Genomic DNA, 8,072 nt, shown 5'->3' with positions numbered 1-8,072 from the left:
TTTTTTCTTTCTGTTCTTAAAAAAAAAAAATCAAAACCTAGCAGCAGCAGGTCCTAATCCCAGCCCTGCTTGCCCTGTCCGTACTTCCAAAAGGAAGTCCTTTTAGAGCTCACGGCTGGTACCTCCCACACGACCACTTAATATTCATTCACTTCTAAAAAGAACTATACTGGCTGCTTATTTTCTTTCGAAAACGAGAAGAGTTTACTTTACATCTTCACACGTCCTTCATTATAACAGTAGCGTTCTCATTCCCTGCTTGCCACGGCTGGGACTCTTTCTGACCCGGCGCTCTACTCCGTGTCTTTTCGTAAAGCTGCACCATCTCCGTCTCCTCTTCCATCGGCTCAGCCGTACTGTTTTAACTCTAACAACACAGCAGTTTTTGTTTGCCATTTTATCTGACGGTTAAAATAAGAAAAACGTTTGCACAGTTAAGACTTAGCCAGATTGTTCAGGGGACCCTCTGTGGTCTCTGTAGTTAAACAGAGTCACCGCTGCTACGGTGCCCTGAGGAGACTGGGGCCAGCGTCCTGGTCCTTCCTTTACATCATTTTGTTAGGCTCCTTCTGTCGTTTGATTTGTGTGTCAGGTCTTTCTTAGTAAGTTATTTCTGTTTGTTTTTGCTTGGATTTCTGGCGTCCTCTTGGCCTTTTTGAGTGCATATTCTCTCTCTCTCTCTCTCTCTCTCTCTCTCTCTCTCTCTCTCTCTCTCTCACACACACACACACACACACACACACACACACACACACACATTTGCAAGCTTGTTTCCATACTCTGTTCTCTTGGTTCTTTCTCTTTGCTATCCTTTGGGCATTTGCTCCCAGCCTGGATGTTGGAGGCATCCAAGACTCTTCTAGAGCCCTCCAGGGTTAGGGTCACAGGGGGATCCAATGAACTTTCTTTTTTATTTGGCTTACCTTGTAAGTTTCCTTTTTCTCTAAGTAGGGAAAGGTGAATGGGAAGTTAACTATCTCACTCCTGTATTTGGAGTGTCTTAGTGTGCTCTCAGAACTTGACGGACACTGTGGGTATAAGCTTCTGTGTCTACCATAACGTCGCTAGTTTTTCTGTGCATCCATGGGTGTTAAGCCTGATGTTATTGAAGTCCTTCCTTTTGGGGAGACTGCTTCTTTTTGTCTCATCAGGAAGCTGTTAAGAATTTCTTCTCATTCTCTAACACTTCAGAGTCTATTATTTGCCTTGAGGATTCATGCCTCTGTTTAATTTCAGGAAATAATCTAATACAATATCTTTGATAATTTCCTTTACTCGTTCCTTCCTTCTCGTTGTGAAAATTGTGTTTGCCCATTCTTAGACCTCCTGGATTGGTTTTCTTTAGGTCCTGTGCCTCCCCACTTATTTCTGTATCTATCATTGTAGTCCAGGGGATCTCTCTCACTTGAAGTCACACTTCCTATTGAATTGTTTTTAGTTAAAGAATCATAATTCTCAAGAAATCTTCCCTGAGTGATTAGTCCCTTTTCATATAATATTGTTTTGTTCATGCAGTTACCAAATCACCTCCGTTCTTTCTTGATAACATTAAATGGGTTTTCTTTTTTAATTTTTTCCCCTCTAGATTGTCCGTTTCTGCAGCATGCTGTTTTCTTCTGCTTTATGTGTGCATTCCTTTTTCATGGCATATTTGGTTTCTGATGGCATACATGCAGTCAGTGTGAAAGGTGGGCTTGCCAGCTCTTTTTAAGCCACTGTGTTTATACATTGCATGGGAATGGGGGACTCCCGGCATGCTACAGCCAGATTCTAACATCTGTATTTGTCCTAGTTACCAACTACTTTCTTATTGTCTTCAGGCTGCTGTTTGCTTCAGGCTGGAAGTGAGGACAAAATCCTACCTGCTGACTGTTACCAGTCCCCACACAACCAAGCCCTACCATCTAGCACGGCACACGCTTCCCTGTTCCTCCTGAGGCCTGCTTCTCAGGTATGCAGACGGGTCTGCACTTCTAGACAGCAGCCCCTTCCCAGGTTCTGATGTCTTGGGCTACAGTTCAAGGGCCAGCAGACTTACTAAAATTATTTATCTTCCAATGGCGTTCACTTCTTGCCTTCGTATGCCTTCCATAGTATTTATAAAATCCTTGTGGTGGGCAAAGCTGTAAAGAGATTTGCTCATGATCTGTTACCAAGTGGAGCATGGTCTCTTGAGCTTACATTTTATTTTGTTTCCCAGTAGTGCTAGGGGTGGCGCCTGCTATTCTCTCTGGCCATGTGCTCCACTGTTAACTGCACCCCAAACCAGGACACTTCCTTTTTGAAAAAGGTAGCTTGCTATTTTTATATGGCCTATACCAAAGAAGTACCATGTAACACTTTGTTTACCCACTTACTAGTTGGTTAATCTAATATTAGGAGTCAGCACATAAAAAATTTTATCAACATACCATTAATTAGGTACAGCCATGTTATACTTGACAGTTATGAGCTTTTTTTCTTTAATTCTGCCTCCCTTAACTGGATCTTCTTTGATTTAGTGATTGTAGTAAAGTTTATTAATTTGTTATGCGTTTAATTTTTTTGCTATTTATTGGGGGAAAAAAGACAAACTACCTGTCTTCTGAGAGTGTGCCCTCCCCCACCCCATTTTGCATGTGAGTAAAGTCTTCAGGAGTAGATTTTTGCCAACAAAATTGTAATGCAATGACCAGTAAGCCTGTGAAGCTGTGGTCTCTCATTTAATTTTGTGAGATTTCTCCGTTATCATGTTGCTGTTTTCTGGATGTTTTATAGTTTTTATGCTTAGATTTAATGGGGAAAAATATAAAGAAAACTCACTTTAAAATTTGTGCTTCTGACATTAAGCCTTTTTAAAATGTCACCAAATGACCCATGTGGCATACCCCCAAACATTTTACCTTTACCGTTAGCAGAATCAATGTAGACCCTGTGGTAGCTTGTCATGTAATCTCCATTACCTAAACATCTCACTGCATCAGTAAAAACGTCCTGTACCATATGAGATCTTTCTCCCCATGTCTCCTGGCAATGTCAAAAGTGTGATATATGTCAAAAGCAGCTAAACAAATAGCCAGATTCTCTAGAAACAGGCACTCCAAATCACAACTTTGAATGGAATTAGGTGTGTGTTGCTATTTTAGCTAGGGTTTCTATTGCTGTGAAGAGACACCATGACCCTGATAACTTTTCTTTGACATACAGGTACCAATAAGCCAAAGGTGGAGGATGGAGTTCCAGAACTTTTAGGAATATTGTAGGTGTAGAAAGAATATCCTTTGCTCTCAGAGGAAGAGTTATGGCTATGATTTTATGGCCTACGGGCCACAAAGATAAGCTGGACAATGATTAATTTTAGCCTGTCTGGCTCCTCTCCACAGCAAAATGTACCAGAATTTTTATATGCACAGCCACGACGTGCCGGGAGCTTGCGTTTTGTGTGGCCGGTGCTGCATGGATTCTGGCTGGCCTCTGCTTTGTGTGAGGCCGTGGTTGCCTCCCATCCTTTTGCGGTATTGTTTCAGATTATTAATGAAATCCTTACCTCTTTTAGCAAATGAAAATGAAAAGTTCAGCACAACAGAAGGTTTGGGGAGGCGTCATTAAAATCCCCACTACAGCAGTGACAGGTTCATTTCCCTGGAGATTCCTTCTTTCTCTGTCCCCTTCACCCCCTCCACAGGCTGTTGAGTGATGAACCCAATAACAGGGTTTCCTACTGTGCTGTGCCATAGCTATAAGATTTAAGCCATAATTTTTTTCACTTCAGTCTGATATTACTTCAAATGGATGAAATGAAGTTTGGTGAAATTGTTTTATTTAATGGACTTATAATTTGCTTCTCTCCTGTGTTCTCGGAAAACATTTTGCAACAACAAGCTTTGTATATATTTGTACTCTTAAGAAAAATTTTATGGAAATGGGATTTTCACATCAAAAAATTTATATATATATGCACAAATATGTTTTCACAGTCATATTTAATAGTAAGTTGTCTTTCACAAGAATTTCACCAATTATTCTCCAGCTGTTCTTACAATTTTCCTCTTCTATGAGCCCCTTTGTCACTAAGTAAACCCTTCAGTGGCTCTCACCAAAGAGAAATTAAGGGTACTGCCCCTGAGAAGAGAGGGTCTGGGTTAATGTGGCTTGAACTCATCCAGGAAGGCCCAGTTTGGGTGAGCTCTAGGTGGGCCTTGAAGTCGTCTCCTGCTTTAGCATTTGATCTCCTTCTGTAGCATCAGCTAATTCTTTCTGAACAAGAAATTCACATGAGTCCTTTACCTTTCTTGTTCTGAGACAGGCCCACGCAACAGGTGTCTGGGTGTAGCATGCCTTTTGGCCTTGGCGGCTCCTGTCTGATTAACCTTGCAGGTAGCTGGGGTCCTGAACATCATGCAATAGTCTCTATTGGTTTGCTTTGCTTTAGGCTTTTCTGTTTCCTACACATTCCACCCTACCAGTGACCTTTAGACTTCCCACCTGGCTGACTAGTCACGGTGATAACTTAGTGTGCAAGGCACTTCTCTACACGAACCTGGCTCACTAGTCAGGGTGATAAAATAGCGTGCACATTGTTCTCCAGTCCAGAAAATAGATTTTTGCTGAATTGAGGCCGGCATGATAAGTTGTTAACCCTGTTAGAAGACTACAAGATGGATTTATGATTCCCTCACGCAGGTAATTGGGCTCTAATTTTGAATTCCGAGGCAATTGATTTATACAATATTGCATTATAGCATCACAAAAGTGCAATTGAGTCCGAATGATGCATGAATTTGAGCTTCCAATTATACAACCAATTATTTCAGATGTTTAATCAGTGATACCTGGGTCAACATCGGCCTGTCCTGTCCCCACACCCCTGCTCTCATCTCATCTGGCCCATTCTCTCTTCATTTTCTTTCCCCCTTTCTTTTCCACACTTCAATGCTTCAGGACAACTTGCTTTTGAAGTCCAAGCCCTGCATCATGGAGGACACTTTTCATACCATCATTGCTTTCAGCTCTTGTTAGCATTTCCTCTCAGTCCATGACTTATTTCTGTAGGTCATAGGCATTTGCCTGGGTGTAACATATGCTGTGGAGCTGTCATAGATAGGACCTACTTTCTTGGCATGTGACAGTTGATCCAAGTGACTCCTTTAGATTATTGAGATCCTACTATGTGCACCTTTTGTCCGCTACCTTTTCCTCCTTTTTATCTTCTTTGCAATGATCTCCCTCATTTGATTTATTTTAGCTGCTCTTATTCTTTGTATTTCTGTGAGGCATAGCAAATTATTTTGGGAACAAGGGTTGGATGGAGATTTAAAAAAATAAATAAATAACAGGAATAGAGACTGCTCTGGGAGCCTTGGAGAATTTTCCAGAAACCAGAGACAAGTAATTGGAATCCATATTTCAAATTCCTTTTCTTTTATTGGAAATCCCATGTTTTCTGAGCAAGGGATTCTCTTAAGTGAGGCTTGGGGCATTTGTCAGGAAGATCAATGGGCTAAAGAAGAGGAGAGATGTGGGCAAGGGAAGAACATACCAGAGTCTGGTTTCTGCCCTCCCATGCTCCTGGCAGCCCAAGGAGGCTCACGTCATACATTTAAAACCTTATTTTTCTCTTGTCTGCGGTTCTTCCCAACTTAAGACATTCATATTTAAAGGTTCGGATATTGAAAACAATTCCTAGCCTCTGATCTTATCAATTTATCCTTGTGTTGCCTTCACTACGTATCCTTCAGGTAAAATTAAATTCTCAGCTGCAGATTACTAAAAGTAAAAAGGCCTTGGAATAGGTACCTGAAAGAAATGTTACTGCCTGGTTGTAAAGAAAGTGAAGATAGTGGACGCTCTTCCTGCCTTTTCACAAGTGTGTCTTCCTGGCATTTACCGCTGAAGGGGTTTTCTGTGAAGGGGGTTATAGGTTATGAATGAAAGATATGAGGTTGCAGAGGGAAATGGGTGAGAAAAATGTGTTCTCTATTAAAGGAGAAGTTCTCGCTACAGGTGGAGCACATGCAATTCTGAGATGCTTTAGAAATAAACCAGAGCCTCGTCACTGCAGAAGGATAACCATGCAGTGTACGCCATATATCTTTTGCATGGCTTAAAGAACTCATGTTTCCTGTTTTCTGTCCCAGTAAATTGAAGTACTACGGAGGGATACACTTTCTGATTTGAATTAAAACCCCTGAAAGAGGGAAGTAATGCCTGCCACTGTACAGTCTGGGGTCTTTTAAAGCCCCCCCCCCCCATAACTTTAATGACAGTGGGTGATGCCATTTCTCAGCTACCTTTCAAGAACAGTGATAAGGTGCTTTTTCATTAAAAATATTTCTGGTTTCATTTGACCAATTTCCTTTATGCAAAAAAACAAACAAACAAACAAACAAAAAAACCTGTTCCCTAAAGGGAAATCTGAACTCTTATTTTTGTGACGTGCCATTTACGAGAGATTTCCCATTGTCTTCTTGGGTGATCAGTGTCACCATGCATCCTTCAGCATAACAATGAGAAGATCTGGCATGGAAGTGAATGCGGAAGGGCCTTTATTCTGTTGTGAATAGATCTAAGATGTTTTATTTTTGACATTCTTCAATAAAGGGTAATGATTGGACATCTGACTTAACTATTACAGATCTTTTTCCTGGAATCCAGGTAATTTCTCTGACTTCTTTCTCAGATAAACACACAGAAAGGCAAATGGAGTAAATGCCATTCTCCTGTGCCGTGCTGTGCCCTGATGAGATACGTTTGCATAGTATGTGTGTGCTTCAGGTTATTTCTTTGGCATTCATAGGCACATAGTGTTACTCATTTCAGATTATACACTTTGGGGAACAACGAGCTTATTCCGGTAATTATCTGTTCTTTTAGTTGTAAATACAGGCAAGTAGCTTTCTATAAATGCAACTCTGCACCTAGTGTTAAAAGAATACTTAAAGTCATTCCATTAAAAAAAAAAAAGACAAAAAAACAAGTATCTGAATTCAATAAAGTTCTTTTTGACCATCTGGGTTCGTGAAAAAAGTTGAAAACTCTAGGGCGCTATCCATGCATCATGAATAGCTTGTAATTTGGGACTGATTTAACATGAGAGGGATATGTCGGAAGACTATTTTAAGCCCACACATTTCAAGTAGGTTTTATTTACTCTAATCGGGGAGCATATGGGTTGGAACCCTCTCAGGGTAAGCTTTTGATTATAGATTCATTTAGAACAATTATTACCACTGGTATCAGCAGTTGTCAGTGAGATCTAGGGGTTGTTTTTGAGCTTGGGAGTTCTGTGGCTCTCATGTTCCTCTTACCCTGTGCCTGAAATTGCAACAGAAACTGCATGATAGCATTCCATGTACACGTATGTACACCAAGGGGTAGAGCTAATAGGATGTTAGGATCGTTATTTTCTTCTTTTAGTTGGTGCTGAGAAACCTATCATATTGCTCCCAAGAGAGAGCTATCCTGATTCCTGGTATTTGGATATGAAAATATTAAGAGGAGTTTAGAGACGACAAACCCTTGAAGAGAGATCTGGCCACTAAATAAGATGCTGTCACCCTTTTGGCAGAAAAAGTGATGTTAGCTAGCCCTTTGTTTCTCTAACCAAATACCAAAGAGAAGCAAGATGGAAGATTTATTTTGGCTCATGGTTTCAGAGGGTTCACTCAGTGACAGCTCTGTCCAGTGTGTTTGCAGAAAACATCATGGCGGCAATGATGAGAAGTGAAGGAGAGATGCTCATATTATCATGCACAGGAAGCAGATGCTACACCATGAAGGTTTTCTTTCTTCTCTTCTGTTCCACGAGCTCAGGGATGGTGAGATCCTTCTTCACAATGTGTCTTCCCCACTTAATGAATCCACTTGGGAAATATGCTCAGATACATACAGAGGAGTACCTCTCCAGTCTCCCAGGATATTCTGAGTCTAGTCAGGTTGACAGTGAGGATTAACCATCCCAAAAGCAGCGCTCTGGCTTGTAACCTAAACTCCGGCAGAGGTCACCAAGTGGACGAATCAAGGAAATCTCTATTGTGTTTCCTGCGTTGAAAATACCATGAATTTTGTGCCTAAATCAGCCCAAGGAATTTAAA

At 41.0% G+C, this 8,072-nt stretch overlaps 1 protein-coding gene across 2 annotated transcripts in view; it reads left to right on the top strand.

Moving 5' to 3' along the window:
- The window catches only part of Fhit (fragile histidine triad), a 1,440,845-nt gene that overhangs the window by 506,185 nt on the left and 926,588 nt on the right, over positions 1–8,072 (top strand). Inside the window, exon 1 of one of the 2 annotated variants that reach the window (XM_026780017.1) lies at positions 1,918–1,951. The exons of the other annotated variant lie outside the window; for it this stretch is intronic. The gene's annotated coding sequence lies outside the window, so the exon portion shown is untranslated. Of the gene's footprint in view, positions 1–1,917; positions 1,952–8,072 lie in introns of those variants that run through there. 2 annotated transcript variants of the gene reach the window in all.

Source organism: Microtus ochrogaster, chromosome 6 (genome assembly GCF_000317375.1).
Source record: "Microtus ochrogaster isolate Prairie Vole_2 chromosome 6, MicOch1.0, whole genome shotgun sequence".
NCBI lineage: Eukaryota > Metazoa > Chordata > Mammalia > Rodentia > Cricetidae > Microtus > Microtus ochrogaster.
Note: the sequence above shows the minus strand (reverse complement) of the source record. Positions and strands in the feature narration are given on the sequence as shown.